Source organism: Berghia stephanieae, chromosome 1 (genome assembly GCF_034508935.2).
Source record: "Berghia stephanieae isolate SIO BIC M18660-M18661 chromosome 1, UCSD_Bste_1.3, whole genome shotgun sequence".
NCBI classification, from domain to species: domain Eukaryota; kingdom Metazoa; phylum Mollusca; class Gastropoda; order Nudibranchia; family Aeolidiidae; genus Berghia; species Berghia stephanieae.
In genome coordinates this window covers 5,507,297-5,522,484 of record NC_088360.1, presented here as the reverse complement: position 1 = coordinate 5,522,484, position 15,188 = coordinate 5,507,297, and the positions used below count along the sequence as shown (strand labels likewise).

General features: G+C 40.2%; 1 protein-coding gene across 3 annotated transcripts in view; it reads left to right on the top strand.

The window, feature by feature from the left end:
* Positions 1-402: 402 nt before the first annotated feature.
* Positions 403-15,188, top strand: part of LOC144966522 (1-phosphatidylinositol 4,5-bisphosphate phosphodiesterase classes I and II-like) — a 216,609-nt gene continuing 201,823 nt past the window's right edge. For 2 of the 3 annotated variants that reach the window (XM_078903172.1, XM_078903163.1), the window contains exon 1: positions 403-717. The gene's annotated coding sequence lies outside the window, so the exon portion shown is untranslated. The remainder of the gene's footprint in view (positions 718-15,188) is intronic. The other variant, XM_078903156.1, reaches the window with a different exon arrangement.

The window sequence follows — 15,188 nt, the reverse complement described above, 5'->3', positions numbered from 1 at the left end:
TTCCGAAAGAGAGCTGCATTTAATTTTGCGAGTTTAACCATCAATAACATAACATCGATCTCTCTTGAAGCAATGATACTATATTCGTTACTCGTAGACAATCTGGAGAGCTTGAAAGACAGAGAGCTCATGTATCTGATTTTCTTGTTTTCATTGTAATCATTACCTGCTTTGCTTATTCTGTCCACAATAAATATAGAATAAAGATCTTCTGCCACATCAACAGGCACTAAGCACACAGCGACTTGGCAGCATTGGAATGACAACACTGAAACACGAAACGCAACCACAAACACACACACACACAACAACACCAACACACAGACATACATTCACATACATGCACACACACACACACACACACACACAAACACACAGAGCCACCGCCCCTGCTAACGAGTCAGTCTTTCTCTCTCTATTGCCCTCGCGAAGGTCGCTCGCGTTCTTCACCTAGCACACACAGTTCAACATGAGTGACTTCGCTCTTCATCATTGCAAATCTATGATACGCTCTTGAACTTGTCTCTGTGTCGCACGCAATGATGTCTCCATAAATATTATTTTTATATTTATGTTCGTTTGCAAGATATCAAATCTTACTGTTACGACTTGGAGAGTGGAACGGGTGTGTTGTAATGTTTTCTATTTACACTCTCGTGGATTAATAGTTGTGTGTTTGGTTCCTTATATTGGAAAGGAAATACTTCGTGGACACAGGTAGGTAAACAGTTATAATACAGTGCAAGAGGATAGATAGCTGGCTGGACTGGATTAAGCTTCGTGACGGTTTTATCATTTACTTATAGACTAGCGGTGTGTTGTCAGTTGTAACAAGGGGAGTTGACTATCTACTACATATTATCTAAGAATAGCTGACAGGACTGATTGCAATAAACAATACCCTACTAATGTGATGTATTGATAGTACGTCTTTAGAAATATAGCAACAAATAAATGCGTTAGTCTATAAGTTAAGGATATATATTATTATTAAAAGCATTATTGTTGATGCGTATGCCAACGTTAGTAGTAGTTTAGTATGAGTAGTGGTTCTTCGGAGCCTTTAAGTTTAAGCCTAGGACTTCATATACTATATAGATGTCGCTGGTTTAAGCCCATGTAGCCGGAGTTGATCCCGGCTTCGATAACGTAAAACGGACAATAGGAATTGCTTGCTACACTTTGGATTGGGCGCTAGTCTTTCCGACAGATCGAATAGACCTAGCTGCCCAATCACGGCTGGTTGGACGGTGGAGGGGAATCTTGATTTCACTCATGATCGATCTCGGTCCTTTTATTTGTGAAGCGAATGCTCTACCAACTGAGCTAGGCCACATGAATGTCAATCTTAAAACCGAGTATGTTTGTCTTTTCTCTTATGAAGATACGAAGCTCTTGACTTAGAATTGATATTATAGTTATACTCGTAGTTTGGGTTTTATTCACAGAGCTCTACTGTGTTAATGTAGACTTCTGTGGGTTTACTAATAAATCAAAATTTTTATTAATTTAACTCGTCTTTCTCTCTCTCTCTTTCTCTCTTTCTCTCTCTCTCTCTCTCTCTCTCTCTCTCTCTCTCTCTTTCCCTCTCTTTCTCTTCTCTCTCCTTTCTTTCTTTCTATCTTTCTCTCCCCCCTCTCTCTTTCTATCTTTCTTTCTATCTTTCTCTCTCTCTCTCTCTCTCTCTCTCTCTCTCTCTCTCTCCCTCTCTCTTCTCTCTTTGTTCCTGACCTTCCAGAGTGGGCAGGGAGATACATACTGTGTCTTCTATTCCCGTATATTTGTTTTCCAACATGCTTTCTGTCTTTGTCTTGGAATGAGATTACTTGGTTATGTCCTTGCCCTGGCCGGAGTCCCGGCTGGGAGGGAAACAGTCAAATGCATAGTTATTGTTTTGAGAGATGATATTTTTTTCCTTGTAAATTATCTCTCTGTTATGTATTATTATACTCGTATTTGTTATTTTGAATTTAAAATGTAAGCATTTGAGTGTATTTCTCTTAGTGGAGGCCGTGCTTGTGTCCATATGAGACTTATTGATGATCTCAAACTAAGTACATTGATATGCTCTTGGAATCTACATCTGATCCCTATTTGTTCCCAGTTCCCCTTTGTCTTACTTTTTCTTGGATGCTTTAATTGTAATTCTACAACTTTTTACTATCCCATTTTCTTCCTTTTTACTGGCGCTGATATTACCTAAATGTGTTGGAAGCGCCGTAAAATCCTTCTTCTCTCTTTCTTTCTTTCTTTCTCTCTATTTTCTCTCTCTCTCTCTCTCTCTCTCTCTCTCTCTCTCTCTCTCTCTCTCTTTCTATCTCTCTTTTTCTCTCTCCTCTTTCTCTCCTCTTTTTCTATCTACTCTATTTCTCTCTCTCTCTCTCTCTCTCTCTCTCTCTCTCTCTCTCTCTCTCTCTCTCTCTCTCCCGCTTTATTGTTTTGTTTTTAAAAAATATATTTAAGAAGATTAAGACGTAATTAGGACGTAAGACACTCGCGCTTAAGGACTGATAATAATTCGTTTGATGCCGGGAGCAAAATATTTCTTTGGTAAAACAGCTAATTACTAATTGACGATTAGATGGATAAGTTTCCAGGGAATTTTACATTTGTGGCCCGCAGACTTAATCCGGTGATATTTCGGGATGATGTGGTTGTCAACGAACGAAATTTTAAGTTAAAATGATAAGAAATTATAAATTTTGGGTTTGTGCATTATTTTCATTTTCCCTATTAAAACATGCGCATAAAGAAATTGAGGAGAAGGCACCGATGCAAGATAAAGTACTGAACACGTGTGTATGAAAGGTGCCAAACGAAGCAAGAAAGTAAAAATAAATGATGAAAAAAACATCCCAAAAAATCCGTCCACCTCGACTGGGGATCGAACCGCAAACATTCTGATAACCGGTCAGACGTGCTACCGTTATAATGGTAATGGTGTAATAGTTCAGATCTTTATCTGACAAAGTAGGGGCGGGCACACGTGTATGTGTAATATTATATAGATAGTTCGAAGTTAACATCACTCAGGTCTTTGTTATTGTTTTTTGCCCTCCGCGTTTATGAGTACTTCTCACTAATAAGTAATAACCAGACTATAAACGTTCTTGGTTACACACAGTTTTGGGTGTTGGTCCGTTATACTTCCGGATGGCAATGTTATGAGCTTCGTAGCCAAGCGCATACTATCTATAGATCTGAAAATGTGGTGTATAGATAGTTCGAAGATGACGTCACTCAGGTCTTTGTTATTGTTTTTTGCCATCCGAGTTTATGAGTAATGCTCACTGAACTGTATTAACCTGACTATAAACGTTCATGGATACACACAGTTTTGTGTGTTGGTCCGTTATACTTCCGGATGGCAATGTTATGAGCTTCTCAGCCAAGCGCATACTATCTATAGAAATCAGAGCCAGCCAAAGCAGAGAATAAAAATACAAGAAAAACAAAAACAAACCACCAACCAACAACAAAAAAAAAAGCCCATAATACCAGCCTTTCTCAACTGGCACTCCCCCCCCCCCCCCCCACCCCCTGCCTACCCGAATTGCTACTAAAGCAGGAAGAAAATACAAGAATAATAAAACACCCCCCCCCCCCCTTTCAAATAAAAATAAATACCAAAAAAAAAATAAAAAAATAAAAATATAAAAAAACCAGCCTGGTCGATTGGGATTTTTTAAGATGTGTTTTTTTTTGGTTAGTTTTTTGGGGTTTTCTTTTTGGTATTTTTCTTTCTGCTTCGCCGGCTCTGTTTCATACACACTTACCGATAACTATCGAAAAGAAAGTTTTTCTTGGCAAACTGAAACAAAATGTGTCTGTCAGTGTAGATGATAGCCCATTGAGTAACGCTTAATTCTAGTATTATATAGCAGGAACGAAACCGACCTCACTCAGCTCTTGGTCATTAGTTTTAGACAGCCATTTTGGTGATAACTTCTCACTCAGTTGTATCAATCAGACTAAAAACGATCACACACTTTTGTTTGTTGTTACGTTATTATATCCGGCTGGTTGATGTTGTGAGTATTATTATTTTACCTAAACTCATAGCATCAGTTACGTTTTATGAGGAAAAATTGCAATACTTTTAAATTCCAAAAACGGCCTACTTTCATGAGAAAAGTGTTTTCTTTCTTTCGGGTTTACCGACAAAAGCAATCAAAAGGCAGCTAGGTATTGATAAAAATGATTTTTGGTTTACTTATTTCGTGAGACCAGTGAACCAGTCGGTTATGACTAGCAAATGCTGCCATTATCGAAAGTGGCTTTCCCCCCTTTCTATAGATTCGGAATTTAGTCAAATGAATAGTAGGCCTATTATTATTAGCTGGAATATAACGCTTAGATAGTTTTGAAAACCTCAACATTTATAAAGATATTATTATATAGATCTAGGGTCGCGTAAGACCACATCGGGTTCGTTTGTAACGCCAAACATTTGGTTTTTCAGTAAACCCCACAGATCAGCATATCGTAAACAGTAAATAACATTCCTTTTAATTACCTCGTCTATATCTATCTATCTATAGAGCTAATGGCTTCACTGCCACAAGATAGCTCAAGCGTATTGTGTTACATGCTTGACAAACTTTTTCTGACTGGTAAATGTCATTACTCTTGCATGCACGTATCCAGCTCTAGAAAATACGTCGTGTGCTTTTGAATTGAAATCAAGTTTGGAAATCGAAACGGCCCTATGATCCAAACCTTATCCTTAGATATTTGTTTATTTCCCTACTTGATGTTTAAAGTGATATTAAGCTGCCAGAAGGTGTGGACTGTAAAAAAGTAATAAACAAAAAATGAAAAAAAAAATAATAATAAACCAACACAATACCAAACACGGAATGTTTCGGGCTCAAAACCCTTCTTCAACCAACTAAAAAAAACAAAAACAATGAAGACATAAACATTACTAAAAAAATCAGATCGATCTGGGTTTTTAAAAAAAAGTAATGTATTTATGTTTTCATTGTTTGTTGTTGTTGGCTGAAGAAGGGTTTTGATCTCAAAACGATCCATGTTTGGTATTTTGTTCTTTAAAAAAAACCTGTTATATTCATTTTTGTTTATTACTTTTGACTTTTAAAGTAAATGTCGCGTTTCAATCAATTCGTTCTGATACCCTTGTTTTTACTCACACTGTCGCAGGGTAGTCTTACGCACTGGCGATCTTGTTCACGAATCTTGAATGTTACAGGTCAGGGCTGTTTTTTTGTTTTTTTTGTTTTTTAATTATAATTTAAAAAAAATTATAATTATGATACATTTGTGTTGATTGTAACGGGCAATTTTGAACGTAGTCTTCCTCTAAGCTATTCTCCATTTTTGACTTGGTAGGTTGCGATTGCTTCATTTGCTGGAACCTCTTTGCATCATTTGAATATGTCCAATTTGACACCAGCGATGTTCTAAGATTTGTATAAGGTGATACGTTTTATTTTGGTCATGACATAATATATGGTATGTCGCTATATCTATTATCTTGGTTGGATAGTTGATGTTGAGGACTGTTTTATTTTCTTCTTCTTCTTCTTCTTCTTCTTCTTCTTCATCATCATTTTCATCACCATCAACAACAACAACAACATCATCATCATTACTACCACCACCACCAATTCTAGGTAACCCCCCCCCCCCCCCCCCCCCCCATTCACACCTTGGAAGACGTTTCTCTTTAAGTGTATTTTTTTTCTTGACACAAAAATATTCGTAGCTCGTAACTTCAGTGTTACACCGTGTCTCTGGAAAAGTTTGATCTCAGTTAAAAAACAGTTTGTAAGCAAAAGATTGCCGACCCCCCCCCCCCCCCCCCCCCCCCCTTTTTTTTTTTTTTTTTGTTGTTGTTGCTGCAGGGTAATATTTCATTTCGTTGTTGTCGTTGGTCGGCCTTTCCGTTGTGTGTAGTGTGTATCTAGTAGCAGATAGTGTAAATGTGTAGCTAGATGTGTATGTAGACAATGCTAATGACCCCGACAACTTCCCGTGAATGCGGTATGCGTGTCATGTATCGTTTTACGGCGGAGATTGTATTATCATATTATGATATTAACCAGTCAACTGCCGTATTTTGGAAAGACAAATATTTAAAAATTTGGCCAGAAAACTCGTCCTTCAAATATCGATCGATTTAAATGACAATTGTCTTGGCAAAAAGTCTCAAACCTGTGAGTTCGCGAAGTCCTAGGTTTACGAGTTTTTGCCAAGACGATTGTCATTTAAATTGATCGATATTTGAAGGACTGAGTTTTCTGGCCAAATTTTTAAATATTTGTCTTTCCACAATGCGGCCGTAAACAGACTTTAATGTTGGTGATAGATAATGCTTGTCTGTGACAATCACTGTGGTTTTTATTAAGTTGTTTGTCATTGAAGATTCTACTCCAACGATACTGCAGTGACAAGAAAAAAAAGTGGTGTGATGGTAGCACGTCTGATCGGGTAATCAGGAGGTCTGAGGTTCGATCTCGAGTCGAGGCAGGCTAGTGTTTTGGGATATTGTTTTTCATTTTGTATTTGGGGTTTTGTTTGTTTTGTTGATTTTTGTTGTTTTTTGTTGTTTTTTTTTGCTTTGTCTGGCAGTTTTTCAGATCTCCAACAGTACGCCTTTAAAAAAACAACACAACAACAAGCATACACGTCAGAACAATTTTGGCCAGAAAACTTGTCCTTATATATATATATATATATATATATATATATATATATATATATATATATATATATATATCGATTGAAGGTCCCAGGTTTGAGAGATTTTTGGCAAGATGAGGGTCATTTTAATGGATCAATATTTAAAGGACGAGTTTTCTCGCCAAACTTTTAGATACGTAATTTTTCAGAGTACGGCAGTAGTGCCAGGTCTGATCATCCAAATAGTTATGGTCTCATTGTCGCAATGGGAATACCCTCAAACCAAAGCATACTATTGCCCATTTTACAACAATGTTAAAACAAACCCATAATTTTGTTTCGGTTATCAGACCTGCAAATATGTGCGCCTTGTCAGTTGTGTGTGGCAGAATACACGATATACAATGAATGCCATTATAACGTTCTGTTAAGGGAGCTTCGAATCATATAATATTATTATCTGTTAAGTGCTGGAAGTGCCACTGTCAACTAATGAATATTGATAAGAGTGTGTAAAACGACCGATTTATGTAAGTATGAATTAAATATGACAAGCGAAAATCAGTAAACAATAGGTGGGGAAAAGGAGGGTGAGATGACAATAGCTTGACCTAATCAAAAAGTAACAAAGAAAAAAAAAAAAGAATGCAAGGGTCCTGATTGTTCAGTGGGTAGAGCACTCACATCTCACACAAAAGGACCGAGATCAATCCCGAGTGACTATCAAGAATAGTAGCAAGCAATTGATATTGTCCGCTTCACGCTACAGAAACCGGGGGATAAACTCCCTCTCCACGGGCCTTCTTCTTCTTCTTCTTCTTCTTCTTCTTCTTCTTCTTCTTCTTCTTCTTCTTCTTCTTCTTCTTCTTCTCGTCCCTCTATCCCCCTCCTCCTCCTCCTCCTCCTCCTCCTCCTCCTCCTCCTCCTCCTCCTTTCTTCTTCGATCATCACCATCACAAAGACCACCCACCGTCGACCATTCACAATCAAATATTTCACTATTGACATCAGCATCATCATCATCATCATCATCATCATCATCATCATCATCATCATCATCATCATCATCATCATCACTATCATCATAACCATCATCATCATCATCATCATCATCATCATCATCATCATCATCATCATCATCATCATCATCATCACTATCATCTTCAGTATCACTATCATCATAACCATCATCATCATCATCATCATCATCATCATCATCATCATCACTATCATCTTCAGTATCACTATCATCATAACCATCATCATCATCATCATCATCATCATCATCATCATCATCATCATCATCATCATCATCACCACCACCCTCAATGTCACAAACGTACTCACGTCAATCCTATATTTTCATACCACCCAAACTCACGCTCACTCCGTCAATCACCAAGTTTTGACATTTGACATCGGACTATTTATATAACTATGCCCGCCGTGAGACGATCTGTCAGTATTTAAATACATACAACTAGTAATACGAGTAGCGTAGGTAGTTTCAGACAGAAATACCATACTACTTACTTAAAGGGACGAAAAGACTGCATTTCTACACACATATATATATAATACACGTGTGTGTGTGTGTGTGTGTGTGTGTGTGTGCATGTGTGCGTATGTTGTGTGTGTGTGTGTGTGTGTGTGTTGCGATATTGAAATGTACGAATCTATATAGAGATCGACTATTTATGGAGCTTGAAGAGGTGAGAATACTTATATAATATTGTGATAAGTTCAGAGAGTCAGTTAACTCGTTTACCTTTGCTAATTGCTCATATTACAACCCCCCCCCCCCCCCCCCCCCAAAAAAAAAAAAAAAAAAAAGAAAGAAAAAGAAATAAATAAAAGTAAATAACTAAAACAAAAATATTAAATTAAAATTGAATTTTTTCATATCGCAATATCTACTTAACGTTTTCAAAGCGCTTTATAAAGGGTCTATAGCCAACAGCAATACTTAACATACAAGAAGAGACTTGACTCCTGTTAGGCGATATTACGATTGTTCATGTTACCCCTGAGTACGGTGAGAGATTGTGAGTAAAGAGTCTTTTTCCAAGGACTCAACTATGAGCCGTTCAGAGCGGGACTAGAACCCAGGAGCTTTCGACCCGAAGGCAGCAGCTTCTTATGGTTCACACTATTATGTTATGACGATCGACCCAATCAGCAAAGTCCGGTCCGCATTCGTGCAGCGTCGCGAACCCGCCTGGTAGCATCGTCACAACACACCTTTCGACTAGATGCTCTGCCGTTTCGGGTTCTTGTCCACAGCGTGGACATATTGGACAGGAAGTTAGACCCCACTGATGTAACGCACCGGCCGTTAGGCAGCTCCTCGACCGAAGCCGATTCGCAGCTACCCAGTGTCTCCTCTTACTGGTATCAAAGCCTGGCAACTTCTCACCAAGCTTAGAGGAGTGTAGGTCCCGGCCCCCACGAGGGATTGAATTCGTCCAAACCGACTTCCATCTCGTATGTGCAGCTCTGTCCGTAGTCAGGGATTCTGCGTACAAGGGTTGCCGGGACTTATTTCGGCTCGAAACGGGGGCACCGTTCATTATGCGCATGAGAGGGTATCCCCATTCCCTCTCTCTTTGATCTTACTCAGCCAGTTTCCCGTAATGGTCTCCCTCCGGACATCGGGGGGCTGGATCGCTGCCATTATCGGGCCCCATTCTCTAGGGTTGTCGCTAGCGTTCCCGACACTATGTGCATCGACTTGCGAAGTTTTACATCCACCTTCTCAACGTTTCTGCTTCTACCCCACACTGGAGCGCAATACTCCGCGGTGGAATAGCATAGTGCCAGGGCGGATGTTCTCAGGAGCGCTTGGCTAGCGCCCCAAGTCGATCCCGCCAGCTTCCTCAGAAGACTGTTCCGTTTCTCTATCTTCCGGGCAACCCCTTCGAGATGAACCCGATAGGTAAGGCTGCGATCCAATGTCACCCCTAAATATTTTGGACGCGGCTCATATGGGAGTGGCTGGTCCCCGACTAGGACATTCAGTTTACGGGTGTGCCAACCACTGCATAAGTGGAATGCAGTGGCCACGGTTTTTGAAGTGTTCATCTTCAGGTACCACTTGTCAAAGTAGGATTTGAGTCTGGTGACGTCCTCGCTGAGTACGCTCTCGAGACGGGTCCACACTTTAAACTGAGTAACGAGTGCCCAGTCGTCTGCGTATCCCAGCCTCAGGGAGGAAGTGTTCGGCATATCGCTAATGTAAACGTTAAACAACATTGGCGCAAGTACCGACCCCTGAGGGACCCCATTCTTCAATTTCCTTACTTTGCTCGTGACGTCTCCCAGCGCGACGTGGAATTGCCTTTCCCCTAAGATCGAAGAGAACAACTTCAAGGTCTTTTTGCACCTTATGATTTTTGCAAGTTTGAGCATTAACCCATCGCACCAGACCGTATCGTACGCCGCTGATAGGTCTATAAACACAGCACCTGTTTGCTGTTTTCTCTCGAACCCTGCTCAATATGCTCTGTAAGGGCAATGACCTGCTCCGTGGTGCACCTCCCTTCCCTGAAGCCTGCCTGCTCAGGTGGCAGGGCAGCGTCTAGGACCGGCCCCCATCGGTTTAATAAAACACGCTCCAACAATTTGTAAAGACAGCTCAGCAGCGATATGGGTCTGTAACTGTCTGCCTCCTTCGCCGGCTTCCCTGGCTTCAGGATGGCAACTATCTTCGCGTGCTTCCACACTTGTGGGAGCTTTCCTTTTGCAAGGACGTCAGACATTGCCTCTGCTAGCCAAGCCCGTGCCCTGGGGCCCAGATGCGTCACCATATCGGGATATACACCATCTATCCCTGCTGCTTTGCCGTTCTTTACTTCGCTAATGGCTGCACCCACTTCTCGGGGACTGAACGGGGCCGTCCAGTCCGACTCCTCCGCAGGTAGCGAGTCCAAAATCGTACGGTACGCCTTGCGGACACCGCGCTCAAAAGCCTGATTAGGGACCCGCTTACTACGGTTCTTAATATTCTTGGCAATTGTGTCTGCCTCGCATTCCGGTGCAGCCTTGCGAAATTCCGATCTGGGTCCAATTTCTTTATCAAACGCCAAGCGTGGCGGCTGGAGTGTGTAAAGTCGAGACTTTCCACGGTCTCCTGCCACCGTTGCTTCCTTCCCTCTGCCAGAGACTGAAGTAGTCTATCGGCTGTGTCCTGGGACTGGGTCTGCTGGTACTCTCGGTACAGCTCTTCCAACTCCGCTGTCCAGCAAGGGCTGTAGAATTTCCGCTTGCCCCGTGGAATAGAGCGTTGAGCGCTCTTAACCAGTAGCCTACTAAATCTGGTTATATTCTTGGACTTGGGAGGAATGGCAGGGCAGACCTGCTCGATATAGGAACTGAATTCCTCCCAGTCAGCCTTCCTGAAATTCCATCTGCAAAGTGGGAGAGACTGCACCCTCGGTATTGTCACCCCAGCTGTGACAAGAACCGGCCTGTGCTGGCTATGCGGAAAGTCCCCGAGGACTGTCCGCTTCACCTGCAGCGGTTCACCGTTCGCGCCTTTCGTTACGAGGGTGAGGTCTGGAGTATACTCCTTCTTATGGCGGGTACCCCGGAAGGTACCCTTGGCTGTAGGATCGTACACTAGGTGTAGATCATTACAGTCCATCCATGAGCGGAGTTGTCTTCCGAAGGCGAGTATCATATCACAAGACCACCTAGCCGCATTAATCACACATTACAGACTCTCGTTACATAACCAAGTAATGGTTCTTCAGAGCCTTTAAGTTTAAGCCCATGTAGCCGGAGATTATCCCTGTTTCTATAGCGTGAAAGAGACAATAGCAATTGGTTGCTTTCCTTTGGATAGAACGCTAGTCTATCGCAAAGTACTTTCCGCCAAATCTAACAGACCCAGCTACCCATTGACTACTGGGTGGACAGGGGGGGGGGGGGGTCAGAATAAAATCTCGACTGCACCCGGGATCGATCTCAAACACTGGGTTATTTCGATTCTTTTTTGTAAATTACCACGATGCATTTGTGTTTCGTCTTTACTTTTACCTTTTCATCACAATATAATATATAATATAAGGTAGCCTTTTTTTTTTTTTTTTTTTTTGGTTATTAAAAGTTAGAGAAGCTTGAATGAGCCAATCAAAACGTAACGAAAATATAAGGAGAAATTATGGCTTTGAAGTGAAACGATACATAAATGCACACCGTTTCGGCCTTTGCCCTGCGTCAGGCGACAGACAAAAGGAGAAGGAGGAATATAAGAAGGAAGAGAATAGAGAGGATGAGAAGGAGAAGGAGGAGAATGAGAAAGATGAGGGGAAGGAGAAGATATAATGCTACAAAATATTTTTATTCCTCTTCTTCTTCTTCTTCTTCTTCTTCTTCCTCCTCCTCCTCCTCCTCCTCCTCCTCCTCCTCCTCCTCCTCATCTTCCTCCTTCTCATCCTTCTCATTCTCTTTCTTCCCTTCATCATCCTTATTCTTTTCCTCCTCATCTTTATCCTCCTCCACTCTTCATCTACATTCTCCTCACTGTTGTTTTCATCCTTCATATTCATATTCTTTTTCTTCTTCATATTATATCTTCAATTAGTTTGCTTCGTCTCCATTTCACTGTTGAGATCGGAGTAAGCAATGTCATCATCATCATCATCATCATCATCATCATCATCATCATCATCATCATCATCATTCATTCTCATTCATTCATACATCATATCATCATCATCATCATCATCATCATCATCATCATCATCATCATTATCATCATTCATTATCATCATCATCATCATTCATCATCATCATCATCATCATCACATCATCATCATCAATCATCATCATCATCATCATCATCATCATCACCATTATTATCTCATCTCATCATCATCACCATCATTATCATCATCATCATCATCATCGTCATCATCATCATCGTCATCATTACTACCACTCTTTTTCAACTATTAAAAACTTCACCACTACAGTCAATTTAATAAATAAATAAAAACCCAGCATAATGAGCTTCAAAAACAACCACCATGAAATAATCACTATAAAACAATCAACCGCCATAATCTTCATAATATTAAAAATAAAAACGAAACACCTACTAATCATACACAGTCCTACTCGTCAGCCTACCTCTCTATAGATAGTATGCAGATGACGTCACTCAGGCCTTTGTTATTGTTTTTGCCATCCGCGTTTGTGAGTTGTTCTCACTAAACTGTATTAACCAGACTATAAAAGTTCATGGTTACACAGAGTTTGTGTGTTGGTCAGTTATACTTCCGGATTGCAATGTTGTGAACTCCTTGGCCAAGCGCATTCTATCTATAAACTTTCTCAGTCTCGATACGGCCATCATATAACACACACACACACACACACACAAATACTTAATAACCCTCCTTCCATATCAATATCGATAATAATCTAGTCTATTTAATTTGATCTAAACTTGATATTATATCATATTACTATTAACACAGATAACATCATCCATTAAATCATGGCTTATTTCATTAACATCTGGAAGACGTCATGACTTAGCGGCTTTTAATCCCCCCCCCCCCCCTCTCCCTTACCCCTCCTCCTCCTCCTCCCCCACCCAACCCCGTTCCATATTATAATTTCTTGCTCACACCATCGTCTGTGCATTGCACGCGTGTAACCAAAATAAATCTTAAATTCTTAAATATTCTTAAATATTAAAAAAAAAAAACAAAAAACAAATAACTAAAAACAATTAAAAAATAAAGAACAAAAGACAGTTTCAAAATTTTGGATACAAATATCGATCTATTTCAACGACCCTCGTCAAGAATACGCTTCAACAGTCACTTCCCCCGTAATGACGCAGAACAATGGCGGACGCCCTTATGAAATACTTCTCCGACGAGCATAAAAGTGTATCCAGAGGAGAAAAACATTATAAATCTGATCATGTTTTGAATTTTATACATTCTGATCTCATGACATGTGAAAAAGTTCTTGCCAACATGAAGAATAGAAAGTACCGATATTTTGAAACCCGTGACTTCAACCAGAAATCTAGTCCTTCAAAAGGAGAATTTTTGACAAGATGAGGGTCATTTTAATCGATCGATATTTGAAAGGCGAGTTTTGTGGCCAAAGTTTAATAAATGTATGTTGTTGTTTGGTTTTTTTTTTTTTTGTTGTTGTTTTTTTTTCGGAGCACGGCATTGTAACTGTAACAGTACTCACTCCCTGTGCGTGTGCAGGATGTAACCTGCGTTAGAGTCAAAGTGATGTCACGGAAATGCAATCGTGTCAAGTTTTCATGCGTGGGGCGGATACACAATTTATCATCAGCATAATCATTTTCTGGCTAAACAACGTTTTTAGATTCATATTTTGGCCAGAAATCTTTTAGTTCAATAATTGGATCAGTAGTCTGATGTCACGTCGCCCAGCAACGGCGAGCAGCGTGGTTCTAAATAAAGATAATTGGTACTTTTTATTCTTCATGCTGGCTAGAACTTTTCATATGTCATGTGATCAGAATGTCTAAAAGTCAAAACATAATCTCTTTTTCTCCTCTGGGTACACTTTTATGCTCGTCGGAGAAATATTTCATAAGGGCGTCCGCCATTGTTCCGATAATTTAGAGCCAGTTACTAAGTAACTATGCGTCATTACGAGGGAAGTGAAGTCATGACTGTTGAAGCGTATTATCGACCGATTAATTTGACCCTCAACTTGTCATAAAAAAGTGCCAAAGCTAAGACTTCTTTAACGCCTCAGATTTAAGACTTTTTGACAATTGTGGGGGTGGGGGGGGGGGCGACGTGTTTATATATGTAGGTCTGACATCCGAACCCACTTATGGGCCTAGTTTAATATTGCAGTAATGAACAATAGTTTGCGTCAATTTTGAGATTTCCATTACGACAATGAGCCCATAAGGAATTAGGTTATCAGACGTGCAAATAAATGCACGTCGGGAGAAATCATTTTGATGAATCCAAGACTGAATTATAAGATTTCTAGCTGGAATAAAAATTGATGGTTTGTTGTTGTTGTTTTTTTTTTTTATTATTTTATTCAGAGCAGTAGAGTGGTAGAAAGTTGGATTGCGAGTCAATAAGTTTGCAATACGATTAGGCAAATACCGAACGGACGTGAAACTTTGACAGGTTTTTCCTGGGTAGGGATCCTGACCTCCCATAGTGGCCAGGGAGGTACATTCTGTGTCTTCTAACCCTCCATACCCGTTTACCAATTGTTTCCTGTCATTGTCTTGGAATGAGATTATTTGGTTTTGTCCTGACCCTGGCCGGAGTTCCTTGGCTGGGAGGGAAACAGTCGAATGTACAGTTATAGTTTTGGGAGATGACATTTTATTTTTTTTGTAAATCATCTCTCTGTTATGCATTGTATTGTGTTTAGTTTACATATTATATTATATGATTTGTAAACATTTGAGTGTATTCCTCTTTGTTCGGACCTGTACTTGTGTCTGGATGAGACTTTTAGGTGATCTCAATCTAAGTACTTTGACGGTGTGCTCTTGGAATTTACATCTGATC